Genomic DNA, 15,188 nt, shown 5'->3' with positions numbered 1-15,188 from the left:
TGCTTAATAACGAGGGCCTGTCTGTACCACCGCATTGGATCAGGCTCAAATACCAATATATTATATATGGACTGATCCATGGGTCCATATAATCCCCAACAACTATCTCCATTCGTCACCCTCCCAACCAATCCCAGAAATTAACCATCTGGCAGACCTTATTATTATTATTTTTTATTTTTTATTTTTTATTTTTTACTCCAATACAGCCATCCACATTCAAAAAAATTATATTCCATGAACCCCATTTGAAGATTTCATCGTTTGGGTCCCTAAAATAAAAGAGGCATTGAAAAGATTTTTGCATCTTCCCCTGCTCAAGCCAAAGCTAAGGGCAGCCTTACTCTTGGTCTCCATTGCTGCAAATCAAGGATGCAAATCCAATCTCTTTGAAGGTGATGCCAAATTTGTAATTGATGCTCTGATATCAAGCTCATCTTGTGCTCAAGGTTGGTCCATTTGAACGCTCATTTAATGGTTTGCCCCACGATTGGGCATGTTGGACTATGCAGAATTGAATAAATATTTCTTTTGAATCATTTATGTTTGTTTGTTTAGATCCCTACAAACCAGATTTGTTTAACCTAATGAATTAGCCAAGTATTTACTTAGGTTAATTATGAGATCTAGGTTAAACACATACAAACATATTACTTAGTGAGGAAAAATAAAGAAGACAGTAATATGATCACTTAGGAAAACCAATGAAACCAACCATTTTAAGGAAAAAACCTAAGGAGGATTTAACTTAGTTATCCTCAAGGTAAACAAATCTACTATGATAGAATGGAAGATTACAATAGATTTAAACCCTAAATCTAAAGTTACCTCATTTAGAACTTACTAATATGACCATATGCAGCTCTAAATCCATAAACTCTTCTATCTTAGATTTGCTGAACACAAACTCTCCATTTGTGACTTTGAGATCCTACCCAAAGGTTTAGCAACACGAGCTCTCCAGTTTGTGACTCCAAGACCACCCTTGAAGGTTTAAATCATCAGCTATGTATGATCTTGTTTCAGCAACTTCAGGTCTATCAATTCTAATAGTATGAGAAAGATTTTCGGTAGTGGCTTTGATAGGAGAAGGCACAATACCTTTTAGATCTCACAAGAGCACCTCCAAAGTCATCCAAGAACCTCTAAAACGTAGTTAGGGTTATCCTTTTATACCAAGAAGTGTTTCACTTAAAACCCTAGATGTTTTTGTAGTGTTTGGGTTGAAATAAAATTTTGCAAATAAAATCCTGACTACGATTTTCAATCAGTTGAAGCTTAATTACGATCAGTTGAACCTCATTGAAATTAACTTCTCCTTTCTGCAGCTTGTAAATTCTTGAATCCTAACTTGTACTTATCATGAGCAATGTCTAATACATAATCTAGACATGTTTTGATCTCGGTTTGCCAACATACATAAAAATAGAAATCTAAATATTTAATCCTAAACATTTAGAACCTAACAATTTATTTAAATTTATGCTTCTACCCAACCCCAAAACTTTCTTTTCAAAGTTCATGTGGATGGTTGCGAAGTTAACATAGACAGCCAAGTGCTGCCAGCCACATCGTCTGGCCACCCCTGCAGTATCAAAATCAATAGCACTGAAACTGAGAATATATAATTGAAATGATGTGGCGTATAAAATTGTAAGATTCATACCTGATATGACACCTTGAACTGAATCAATGAATATTGAAATCAAAAGCAGAGAAATCATTGATGTAAATTGCTTAATGATATCTGAACTATCACTGAAGAAACCAACCCATGTTTTGTGACCAAATCCAATAGCCAAAACAAGTATAACCGCAAGAAGGAGAGAGAGCTTTAGACTCACCCATGGCATTCTTAGCCCGATTGGGAAGGCCTGCTCCCAACTCATTTGACACCCTTGTGCTGTCCCAATAAGTGTAATATTTTTTTCAATATTTGGAACATACTGGAGAAAGGACAAAGTTTTCCTATAAACAGTTTTGAAGAATCTCTTCCAACAAATTATGTGGCATTTAGATGACCATCCACATATGCTTAATTGCTTCATTAAATCATTTGAACAAGTCATATAACTGGTAAAAATATATGTAACTAAGTACATGTTGATGGTTATTTCAAATGCCACATTTATATTGGGTTGGAGGAATTTTCCTTCAAGTTCTGCCCACTGAAAATAAAAATAAAAATTCAGACCTTAAAAAGAATAAGACAACTTAAGAAAAGGTATTATTCCAACTAACCTTACAGCAGCATTGAGACCATATGAGAACATGTAAGCAATGGCTTCTGTATTCACACTGAAGTTTTAATCCAGAAAAGAATGTTTAAAGCAAAAAGATCAGGTCTGTAACTGGTATAGCCTGGGAAAAGGACAGTGAAACTTACCAAATAGAAATCAATAAAGTGGTTGTTCTTGAGTTTTTCAACAGTCTCGCTAAGAAAACCAAAATCTAGAAAGTCCAGTACTCCAAACTAGCAAAAATCCTTAATTAGGGGACTTGTAATATTTATTAGGTCATGTCTGTGCTTATGATAACCTGGCATATCAAAATGTTATCATGCTTAAATGACTTGGTGCCCTAACCCCTTGGTTGATACCATGTCTTAGGGTTCAACTTATGTATTGGGTTGATTTTAGTCACAATGCTAATTTCAATATGGACCAGGTTCTTTTAGCCTGTTTAATTTGAGATCAGTTTAGAATTTCTTTTATTCATGGTATATCACTAATATAAAGAATAATTTCTAAAATTTAAACCACTTCATCAAGCATTGGTGAGTGTATTGTTCATATTTCTATCCTATCAAAACTTCCTCAGATCTTGTCATTCTAAAATATATTCTAATATCAAAATAAGGCTATGTTAAATTTTAGGTTTGAAAAAAAAAATTATTAAGAATAACGGACACAATAGGATTAAAATCACAATTAGTTTCAAGTCTGTAGGAATGTATTGGAATGATTCCAATGAAAATCCCTGCCATGTACGCTCAAATTTCTTTGAACAAGTCAAATAGATGGCCAACATAAGGACTGATAGCCATAATGAAACTGAAGCTGCCACTGGTGCTCTCACAAAACTGAGAGATGTCCAGTGTACCAAAGCATATGCAATTCCAACATGAATAACCAATGGTAGTCCTGTGACTGTGACCAGGGGCCACACAATAGATTGTGCCTGAAGAAACCTCAAAATGTTTTGCAGGAAGTCATATGCAAATAATCCAAGAATGAGAAACCTTATATAGAGAGCGGCCACCTTTGCAATGTCAGTATCTTGATGAAGTAAGATCAGTATGGGTTCTGTATAGAACCAGATGATGGTTGTGATGATAGCGAAGGGGATGGATATGATAGAAGAGGCCTGTAAATTAATCCCCAACATTCTTTATTCTGCTACTCCAAATCCTTGCCCACAAAGTTTTTCAAGACATCCACTTAACCCAATCTAGAATGAAAAACAAATAATTATATAATGTAAGAGTCAACTGTGGAGCATCATTGAAAAGTTAGCCTGCAATTTTTAGATCAAATGAGTAGATTGGAAATTGGAGGATGAGTTAACATAAACATTTTGAAAGATTGAGCGCAAATGTTATAAAAGAATTTAATGGTGCTAGTTTGGTCAGCTGCTATATATATTATTTGGTTGTAAAGAAATATACTAGAGTTTACAAAAACAAATTATAAGTGAAGTGGATGTTGTGAAGAACAAAATTTAAATGCCAGGAGGATTCAGTTACACTATTCGAAATAGATGCCTTTGTTGAATTGGGATATCCAGTGTCCATATATATGTATGATCATTGATCTAGCTAGGTTAATATGTTGTTAATACTTGCCAAAAAATACCCGCTGTTAACTTGTATCAGAGATTTTGTTTGAGCTTTCTTTTTCTTTGCAGCCAGGCGGTGATTGTCTTTAGTTCTGCTATAGCAAAATTAATGGCTTTTGAAAGAAACTTCTGCACTTATATTACCTTCATAAAATAAAGAGAAATACTCTCTAATACTGAATATGTAAAGTACTGAAATAACGTGTTACAACTTTTGGGAACTGAGTGTGGGATATAGTCAGAATTACTAAGAACAGAGAAGGCTATGTTGTGACCATGAATATAGTTTTTAGAAAGTTAGGAGCGGCTTAAAATTTTTTTTGAAAAGTTTAACACGCAAAAGGTTGGGGGTTTGACTGAAAATGTTAACAAGGGAAAAAGAGATCTTGAAGAGGTGCAATAGGGGCTGTTCCTGGTCAAAATCAGAACACTGCCATAAAGGGGAAAAATATCATTGCTGTGACTTTGAGAAATGCCAAGGCCACTTGAGACAGAAAGCAAGAGTTAGGTGGCTTAATTTAGGTGATCAAAACAGTTCAGATTCACTAAGTGATAAGGATTAGAGGCGTTCAGAATTCAATTAAATGTTTGTTAGGAGATGATGTAAACAAGATTGAAGATGTGTTGAAGTTTTTGAATGATTGAGAGATTGAAAGAGAGACAGCAAAAAGCCTTTAATGGCTACATCTTTGCTACTAAACACTTTATTTCACAATGAACCTAATGTAGGGATTATCTACTTCAAAACCCTAAGCTAAGCATAGACTAACATGTTACCCATGGTTAGTTTGCTTGTTTTATAAGTACACGGTCTTTCTGGGCCATAATATGTATGTAACAGATTAGCTGTATGGCTGTGAATTTCCAACAAAATTTTCTTGGGCATTCCAGCAGGAATCCTAACAAGTATGGAGGGAAAGTTATCTCAAATCCTTAATTATCAGCTCCCTGAGTCTCCATGATTTACCGAAGGATGTTTCAACTGAGGAAATAAAATCTGTTTTGTGTTCTCTTAGTGATTAGAAGTGCCCTGGCCATGATGGTTTTAATGCTCATCTTTTCATATCTGCCTAGCCTATTATTGGAGAAGTAATTGAAGCTGTCCAAGGTTAATTTTTATCTTGTAAGCTCATAGAGAGGCCAATACTACTATTTTTAACACTAGTTCTAATCCCCTCAAAATTGACTGACTCTCAGCCTATAGCCTGTTGCAATACAATATATTACTAAGATTTTAGCTAAGAGAATGAAGTTATGTTTGAATGATTTGTGAGCCCTTGACAAACTGCATTTATACCTGGATCTGTAACATTTGGCTCCAAGAACTGGTTGAAAAATAACCATAAAATAAAAAACCTCATAGGTGTATAAACAAGGTTGGTATTCTCCAAGCTTATGTTTCTGTGGAGTGCGGATATATTCTTGATATGCTAGTTGCTATTGGTTAGCCCTCAAACATTTGTTTCTTCTGTCAAAACTTGTATTCCTTCTAATATTCTATAGCTTAAAGAGGTGGTTTATTTGAATATTTTGAAGCGAAGAAGAGATGCAGCAAGGATCATTTGCCCGCCTACCTTTCTGAATTGATTATGCTAGTTTTCACGAGTTTCACACAGCAAGAAAGTGCAGGATGCAATGGTTTCATGTACCATCCTAAGTAATTCTGTCTCACATATGTTTCGCTGCTGCTAACAAAGATTCTATTGAGGCTACTAATCTGGTTGAGTGGAACATGGCTGCCATAATTATGTGGCTCATATGGAGGCTATTTGAAACATTAGGCTCTATACAGGTTGCATGGCTCCATGCCTATTTGTTGAAGGGTAGATCGATTTGCAAGGTTACATGTTCTGTTGACAGCTCATGGGATTTGAGAAAAAAAAAAAAAAAAAATCCATTTTAAGAGGGAACCTCGACCTTTTAATGAGATACAAAGTGGAAATGGACATCAAATTGATCAATATATACACACACACACACACACAATATATTTTCCTGCATGACAATTGACATCCGAAAGACCCTCTTCTCCAAAATTTTGGTATTAGAATTATCTGTGACACTGCCACTAACAATACGTCATCAGCTAAACTGTTTGATATCCAAATTGGATGCTTGGGAAAGGAAGAGTGGCTGCCTATAGCTAGCAACAACGGTATATGGCTTATCTTCTGACTTATTAGCTCAAGTACAAATTTTCAAATTTCACATCTTTTAAGTATTTTCCTAGCTTAATTTTTAAGCAATATAAGCTGTTGTAAATAAACTCATCCTTCACAAGAAGTCTGTTTGTTTGTGCTATTTCTGTAGGATCAAGCCCCAAAAAAACTATGTCCATGAAGGAGAAAACAACTTTTAAAATAAAAAAAAATAGCAACAAACAATTTCTCCTTCTACTTTTGCTCTCCTTTTTAAGCCTTCTTCCTCCACAAGATATATATATATATATATATATATATATATATATCTATACTATTATATGTACACACCAAATCTTAGGTCTATTTATTATGCTTTGATACTTATTTGTACCCCAGAAAACATATATGATACATTGATATCTAGGAAGCAAGAACACAGACATGGGTAAGGATTCGGCATGGTGAAACCAGCAATTTCTTGAAAAATTATAACATGAAATGACTGGTATGACTCTGGTGTGACACAGATATGACACAGGTACAGTATCTTACGTACTTCCTATATTTAATACAGCCTTGCATTTGTTTGACTACTATTTCTTTGGATATCTTGCTTAATCTCTGAACAAAGTGGTATAGTTCTTTACCCATAGAAAGAGAATCAAAGAATAAATGGATTATGGAGCGTGAAATCTAGATAAATATGCACATGATAGAGTTACCACTTGTAGGGAATTTAACCAAAAATCCCAACCTGTGAGAAACAAAATAAATAGAGAAAACACACGCCAAAGAAAAATAATCACACGCACAAGACAATATTTACGTGGTTCGGCAATTTGCCTATGTCCACGGAGTTGCAAGGATTTCACTATTATCAGGGAGAATACAATAGTGCACAAGAACACTCTCAAGAAACCCAAATCCCAATTACACTCTAGTACTCTCTCACAGAAAAAATAATAATAGAAGCTGACTGCCTCTCTTTTCTCTATTTTCTCTCATGTGGCTTGCTCACTAGGTTAATTAGGATTTCTCTATATGCTCACGGCAGCCCTTAAAAAAACTATAATACATATATATATTAAGGTCAAAGCCGGCTGGAGTAATCTTTCCTATTACAAATAGGATTTGGTCAATAGTGACCGACGTGGGCTTGTGGCAATTCAAGCCACACGGCCCACTTCAACAAATCTCCACCTTGGCTTGAATTGATCAAGCTACACGAGCAAACTCCTCCATCAGCTCCACCTTAGCCCTTAAGGGCTCACAAGCTGCAAACATCAGCCACAATCCTCCATAACACAATCCCTCATCCCTGCAACTCATCCTCCTGTCCTCAAGCTAGAAGACCAATTGAAGCTGCGCACAGCTTCAACTTCTCAATAGTGACACCCTTAGTCAACATGTCTGCCGGGTTCTTAGATCCACAAATCTTCTCAAGCATTACCAGCTTATCTTCAACAAGGTAACGGATAAAGTGGTATTTTGTCTGTATGTGCTTCGACTTTGAATGAAAAGCCGAATTCTTGGCAAGAAAGATTGCACTCTGACTGTCACTGTGTAGAATGCCCATCTCCTGCTTCTTACCCAATTCATCTAAGAAACCATGTAACCAAATCATCTCCTTTCCAGCTTCAGTTGCTGCAACATACTCAGCTTCTGTACTAGACAAAGTAACAATCTTCTGTAGATTTGAAGCCCATGATATAGCTGTACCACCCAGAGTAAAAACAAACCCAGTAGTACTCTTTCTACTATCAATATCACCAGCAAAATCAGCATCTACATAACCCTGCAGTTTCAAACTTGCACCTGTGAAGCAAAGACATGTATCTGATGAACCCTTCAGATATCTCAGAATCCACTTGACTGCCTCCCAATGCTGCTTTCCAGGCCTACTCATGAATCTGCTCACAACTCCCACTGCATGTGCAATGTCTGGCCTTGTACACACCATAGCATACATCAAGCTGCCAATAGCTGAGGCATAGGGCACCTTGCTCATGTGGTCCCTTTCTTCTTCTGTCTTCGGTGATTGTTCTTTGCTTAGTTTGAAATGACTACCCAAGGGTGTGCTCACTGGTTTAGCTTCATTCATGTTGAACCTGCTGAGAACTTTCTTCACATACTCTGACTGTGAAAGCTTCAATGTACCATTAGCCTTGTCTCTAATGATTCTCATACCAAGGATTTGTTTTGCAGCTCCCAAATCCTTCATTGCAAACTGTTTGGACAATTGCTTCTTCAGATTATTAATCTCCTCAATGCTAGACCCTGCAATAAGCATATCATCCACATATAACAGTAATATGATGTAAGAATTGTCAAAAGATTTAACATAGCAACAGTGATCAGCTTCACATCTCTTGAACCCAATTCTATGCATAAAACTGTCAAATTTCTTGTACCACTGTCTAGGAGATTGTTTTAGGCCATACAAGCTTTTTCTCAGTTTGCAAACTAAATTCTCTTGTCCTTGAGCAATGAACCCTTCTGGCTAAATCATGTAAAGGTCTTCCTCCAAGTCACCATGAAGGAATGCTGTCTTCACATCTAACTGCTCAAGATGTAAGTTTTCTGCAGCCACCATTCCCAGTACTAGTCTGATTGTTGACATCTTCACAACTGGAGAAAATATCTCTGTGTAGTCAATGCCTTCCTTCTGCTGGAACCCTTTAACAACTAATCTGGCCTTGTAACGTTTGCTACCATCATGCTCATTCTTTATTCTGTATACCCACTTGTTGTGCAAAGCCTTCTTTCCTACTGGCAATTCAGTCAGTTCCCATGTTTGATTCCCCAACAAGGAATCCATCTCATCCTTCATGGCTAACTCCCACTTGCTTGAATTCTCATCTTGCAAGGCTTCATTATAACACTCTGGCTCACCACCATCAGTCAACAGGAGATAATTTAGAGTGAGTGAATAACGCTGTGGAGGTCTAATGTTTCTGGAAGATCTACGGACTTCAGCTACAGGTGTACTCAGATCTACTTGTGAATTTACATTCTCCTTGTCTTCTTCACCCCTTTTCTGGACAGTACCTTCAGTCAATTCATCTAAGTTAACAAACTCAGATTTCTTTTGATCTATCCCTGTAATATCTGACACTACAGTTGACCTGTCCTTGTACATAACCTGTTCATTAAATATCACATTTCTACTTCTGATGATTTTCCTGTTTTGTTCATCCCAAAACCTATAGCCAAATTTCTCATCACCATAGCCAATGAAAAACATATTTTAGACTTTGCATCAAGTTTACTACGAGCATCAGAATCAATATGAACATAAGAAACACAACCAAAAACTTTTAAGTGTGAAAACTTTACCTCTTTACCGCTCCAAACCTCCTCAGGAAGTCTGAACTCCATGGGAACTGAAGGTCCTCGGTTTATCAGGTAAGCTGCAGTGCTAACAGCATCAGCCCAAAAAGTTTTTGGTAGTCCAGCATGCAACCTCATACTCCTAGCACGCTTATTGAGAGTTCTATTCATGCGCTCAGCCACACCATTCTGCTGTGGTGTCCCAGGAATGGTCTTCTCCATCCTAATTCCCTGTGTAGCACAATACTCACTGAACCCTCCATCTATGTACTCTCCTCCATTATCTGACCTCAAACATTTTACTTTTAAACCTGTTTCTGTCTCAACCATGGCCTTCCACTTCTTAAAGGTTTCAAATACATCTGATTTATTTTTCAGAAAATAAACCCATACCTTTCTACTTGAGTCATCAATGAAAGTGATGTAGTACCTTGAACCTCCAAGGGATGCAACTGGAGAAGGCCCCCACAAATCAGTGTGTACTAACTCCAATTTTCCAGCCTTCGGTGTCCTGCCAGTTTTCAAGAAGCTCACCTTTTTCTGTTTTCCTAAGATGCAACTTTCACACATGTCAAAATCAATGGACTTCAATTCTGGTAGTTTTCCTTTTGACAGCAGTATCTTCATCCCTTTCTCACTCATATGACCAAGTCTGCGGTGCCATAGGCTTGTATCAATACTTGCATCAGCAACTGCAATTGTGTCTCTTGGACTTGAGGTCATGTACAGAGTACCAGTCTTCTTTCCACGAGCCAATACCCTAGCTCCCTTTGTAACCTTCCAAGTACCACCAACAAATAGTATTGCATGTCCTTCATCATCAAGTTGTCCAACAGAAATCAGATTCCTCCTCAGGTCAGGAATATGTCGAATCTTCTCCAATAACCAAACAGACCCATTGGGCAATAATATTTGAACATCTCCCATACCCACAACATCCAAGGCTGAACCATCAGCCAAATACACCTTACCAAAATCACCTGCAACATAATTCTGTATGATTTCTCGGTGTGGAGTGGTATGAAACGAAGCTCCTGAATCCAAAACCCAATCATCAAGTGGACTGTCTACTGCAAGAAGTAATGCATCCTGTACCTCTTCTGTTACAGCATTAGCAGAATTATCTTCATTCTTCTTCTTAGGACTTTTGCATTGATTCCTAAAGTGACCTGTTTTCCCACAATTCCAGCATTGTACTTGTTGGCCTGATCTAGATTTACTTCTGTTCCGATTAGAATTTCTGGATTTTGATCTGCCCCGATTTGAATTTCTGTTATTACCTCTGCCTCTTGTCTCAAGGTTTAGGGCAGAACCAGATCCTGAGGATTCACCTGCATCTCTTCTGCGAATCTCCTCAGCTAGAATTAAATCTCGTATATCATTGTACTTGAGTTTTTCCTTTCCTGTAGAATTGCTTATTGCCATCCTTATTGCCTCCCAACTGTTTGGCAAAGAAGCCAAGACGATCAGAGCACGAATCTCATCATCAAAATCAATTTCTACAGACGACAATTGATTTGTGATAGTATTAAATTCATTCAGATGTTGTGCTACTGATGCATTCTCTGCCATCTTCAGATTGAACAGTTTCTTCATCAAGTGCACCTTATTGTTTGCTGACGGCTTTTCATACATACCAGACAAAGTTTTCATCAGATCTGCTGTGGTCTTCTCCTTTACAACATTGTGTGCAACAGACCTAGACAGAGTTAACCTGATAACTCCTAGAACCTGTCTGTCAAGAAGAGCCCATTCCTCAGCCTTCATAGCCTCAGGTTTTTCCCCTAGAAGCGGTTGATGCAATTTCCTCCCATAAAGGTAATCCTCAATCTGCATCCTCCAATACGCGAAGTCTGTGCCATCAAACTTTTCTATTCCAGACGCCTTTCCTGCTTCCTCTGTCATTGCTCCCACTCAAACCTAACCCTAGGCTCTGATACCAGTTGTAGGGAATTTAACCAAAAATCCCAACCTGTGAGAAACAAAATAAATAGAGAAAACACACGCCAAAGAAAAATAATCACACGCACAAGACAATATTTACGTGGTTCGGCAATTTGCCTACGTCCACGGAGTTGCAGGGATTTCACTATTATCAGGGAGAATACAATAGTGCACAAAAACACTCTCAAGAAACCCAAATCCCAATTACACTCTAGTATTCTCTCACAGAAAAAATAATAATAGAAGCTGACTGCCTCTCTTTTCTCTATTTTCTCTCATGTGGCTTGCTCACTAGGTTAATTAGGATTTCTCTATATGCTCACGGCAGCCCTTAAAAAAACTATAATACATATATATATTAAGGTCAAAGCCGGCTGGAGTAATCTTTCCTATTACAAATAGGATTTGGTCAATAGTGACCGACGTGGGCTTGTGGCAATTCAAGCCACACGGCCCACTTCAACACCACTTACCAGGACAGAGAGACCAGTCGCACTTGCCCACGAATTTGCAAATGCAGCACCTGCAAGCTCAAGCTCAACAAGGTGACCGGCGATCATGACAGATACCAAGGTTATTGAGTAACGGATAATACTGGTAAGAATCATTGGTACAGAAAACAACAACTGGTTCTTGGCCTCCTTCATCTCTGAACTCGGGTTTGCTGAAATATTTGATTTAAGAATTCTTCCTTTTTTTTATGAAAATAAATTTTCTTTTTCTTCTACTCCCTCTCGTGTGTGGGTGTGTGTGAGAGTCTTATAAGGATTCTGATATATTTAAGTGAAATAAATTCTTAAATTAGCAATTAGTTACTAATTAACAGAGGGCCCAAGAGACTTTTGGGCCTAAGGCTATGTATAAATTGATAGCTTTTATATATATTTAGATTTAATTAAGAGTGTGCAGAAAACCCACCGACTCATCAAACTCGACCCAATCCAACCCAACCCGCCAGGTTGGGTCGGTTTTTAAGGCTTGGTGGGTTAGGTTGGGTTGGGTTACAAAATTTTTTTTTATAGCGGGTTGGGTTGGGTTTGGGTCATGAAATTACAAACTTGCCAAACCCGACCCGACCCACCCATATTTAATATATATTTAAAATATATTTTATATTTAATAATTTTTTTAAATCAATTGTAGGGCACTTTTATATATATATATATATATATATATATATATATATATATATATATATATTTAATAATTAAAAAAAAAAACCAGCTGTAGAGCAGTATTTCCTCAATTCCTCCTACTAATACTAATTTAATATATATAATATTATATAATTAATAATTTTTTTAAATAACCAATGCTTCCTATCCTTTATAAAAGCCAATTAGTTCACACAAATTCTAATAAATTACTATTGTTGTTTAGTCATTAGTGGTGTTTATCTTTAAGGAGTTACATTGATACTAATCTTTAGGTTTTTTTAATATATTAATATTAATATTTTTTTTTCTACTCAATTTAATAGTAATAATTAAAAAAATTTGTCAAACCCATGGGTTCAACCCAATCCAACCCGACCCATGTGGGTTGGGTTGGACTTATGTGATGGGTTGGGTTGAATTTTTTTTGACCCACCATGGTGGGTTGGGTCAAAAAATCCCCTCAACGCACCCAACCCGACCCATGCACACCCCTAGATTTAATTAAATAATTTTTTTAACTTAAAATCTATTCTTCTAATTTATTTAGTTTTAATGAATTTCTTGGTCTTAAGTGAGTTGTTCATCTAAATTTTTATAACTTTTTTTCAATTTTTTTTTTTTTTCAATTTTGAGATTTTCAACTTTTTGGGTCAACTGCTAGCAACTAATTTTTTAGAGAAACTTCTTGACACTTGAATAATTTTTCACAAAAATTGATTAATTTATTTTGTTACCAACAAGTGTGTGTACAGCTTTTATATATATATATATATATATATATATATATATAAAGCTATAGAGATTAAAAATAATAATAATAACAAAGAAATGAATTGATGTTTGTTCACCTACACTTAGCTAAATTTTTTCCCCCAGTGCAATATTCATAGCAAATCTTAGATGATAATCTATTATTATTTCTAATTTGGGCCGTTTACATCACTTTTTACCTATTAATAAAAGATTGCCACCAATGATTTGTTGTACAGATATAAGCCACAGTTAAAGAGCATCATAACTAATAGTTGAAAAATAAAAATTGCATGTGGTTAAGAGGAAAAACGTTCGCCAAAAAAGAAAAAAACACCAAATTACCCATTCACGTCGCAGATCAGCAACCCATAAGCCACCTCCATCTGATTTCTTGAAGTTTCACAGCTAGTTTCCCTTTTTTTTTTTTTTTTTTTTAAATACATTTTGGAGACTCTTGAGTGGTGCTGGCTCGGGTACGTGAAGAAGAAAAGGGAAAGAATAGAAGTGAGAAAAAAGTGAAGTGAAAGAAGATGAATTAAGTACTGGGTTTTGAGCTAGAGTTGTGGAGGGAAGGGATATTAAAATTCATGGCAATGGCATGACTTGCATGTTTAGCCTAGTAACCTACTTCTTTTCTTTTCTTTTTTTGAGAAAAATTTATCATAGGATTGTGGAGAGAATTAAGTAGTGATTGTTACGCACAGTGTGTAACAATCACACCATTTTTTGATGAACACTAGAACTTCTTTTGCAAACACACTACAATGAGACATTTGAACAATGTTCTTTGTTGTGATACTTCAATTGAATCAAACTTTTCCAATTCTCTTGTAACTTCACCTCTACAACTTTTGCAAACTTTTTGTTCCTTCACCTTGTGAGTTTCTCTTAATGCTTTTGTTTAAATTCATTAGATCCTCACAAGAAAAAACTGTTAGATTGAAGAAAATGTTTTAACAGTATTGAAGGAATTGGTCGAGTTTTAATCTACATTCACAAGGATTCTAAGTTAAGGATTATTCATAGAGATCTAAAGACAAGTAACATCTTATTGGATAAAGAGCTAAATCCATACTTAAAAGTGAGATTGTTGAACTTCCTCATCCAAAGCAGCCAACATTTACTGTAATTTAGATTTCCTTAGAAGCAGAGTCATCTCAATGTGACCAAAGAAAATTCTCTATTAACGATGTTACTGTTACAATGGTTCAAGGTCGATCACTAATATGTGTTCTTGACATAATCATGTTGTAGTTACATATCCATTTTGAACACTTTCCGAAGAATCTTGTATGGTGTTAATACTGATTCCTTTATTCCCTCTTCAATGTCCACCATTTGTCCAATCTTAGAAGAAAATAAGAAATAAACCATTAAACCATGTTCGCTTCTGGATACACTTGAGATGATTTACCTCTCTTTAACACAAAATTATTGGTGTATTAGAGGTTTAAGGTTAATTTCAAAAATTGCTAATTAATATGGAACGTACCTGTAAAGTTGTTATTTACAACTATTTTATGTTGGCTTTAATTTTGTGCCAAATTTAATTGTAATATCTTCAATCATATTTCTCTATTGTATGTGGGTTTCTAATTGTAAGGGATGAGTGTGAGAGAGTGTGAAGACTCAAGCTTCAAAGAATGAACAAATGGATTTCGCAAGTGTCTTGTGAAAAGCTTACCCGTGAAAGAGCCACATGTAGAGCACATGACTGGAAGATGAAGAGTCATGCCAACCTGGAGGTTTTCACGAGTGTCTTGAGTAAGGCCAACCCGTGAAATACTAGTGAAACTCTCTATTTGGCAAAAAATTATGTTTTGCTTTACCAAGTCTTTACCAACACTATATATACCCTCATTACTCACAAATTGTAAGGAGTATTTTTCAGAGAGAAAACCCTAAAAAATACACTTGAAAGTTAGAGATTTTTATACCCACAATCATCTACATATTTCCTTGTGGTTTTCCTCAACTCCTACCTCTCCATCTCTATATCCTAGAGAGATTGATAGCCCAGACACTT

General features: G+C 36.2%; 1 pseudogene; it reads right to left on the bottom strand.

Annotated features, from left to right (window-relative positions):
- Window positions 1-943: 943 nt before the first annotated feature.
- Window positions 944-11,899, bottom strand: LOC126728825 (protein DETOXIFICATION 18-like; annotated as a pseudogene).
- Between the last annotated feature and the right edge of the window lie 3,289 nt (window positions 11,900-15,188).

Source organism: Quercus robur, chromosome 5, assembly GCF_932294415.1.
Source record: "Quercus robur chromosome 5, dhQueRobu3.1, whole genome shotgun sequence".
Lineage (NCBI taxonomy): Eukaryota > Viridiplantae > Streptophyta > Magnoliopsida > Fagales > Fagaceae > Quercus > Quercus robur.
Note: the sequence above shows the minus strand (reverse complement) of the source record. Positions and strands in the feature narration are given on the sequence as shown.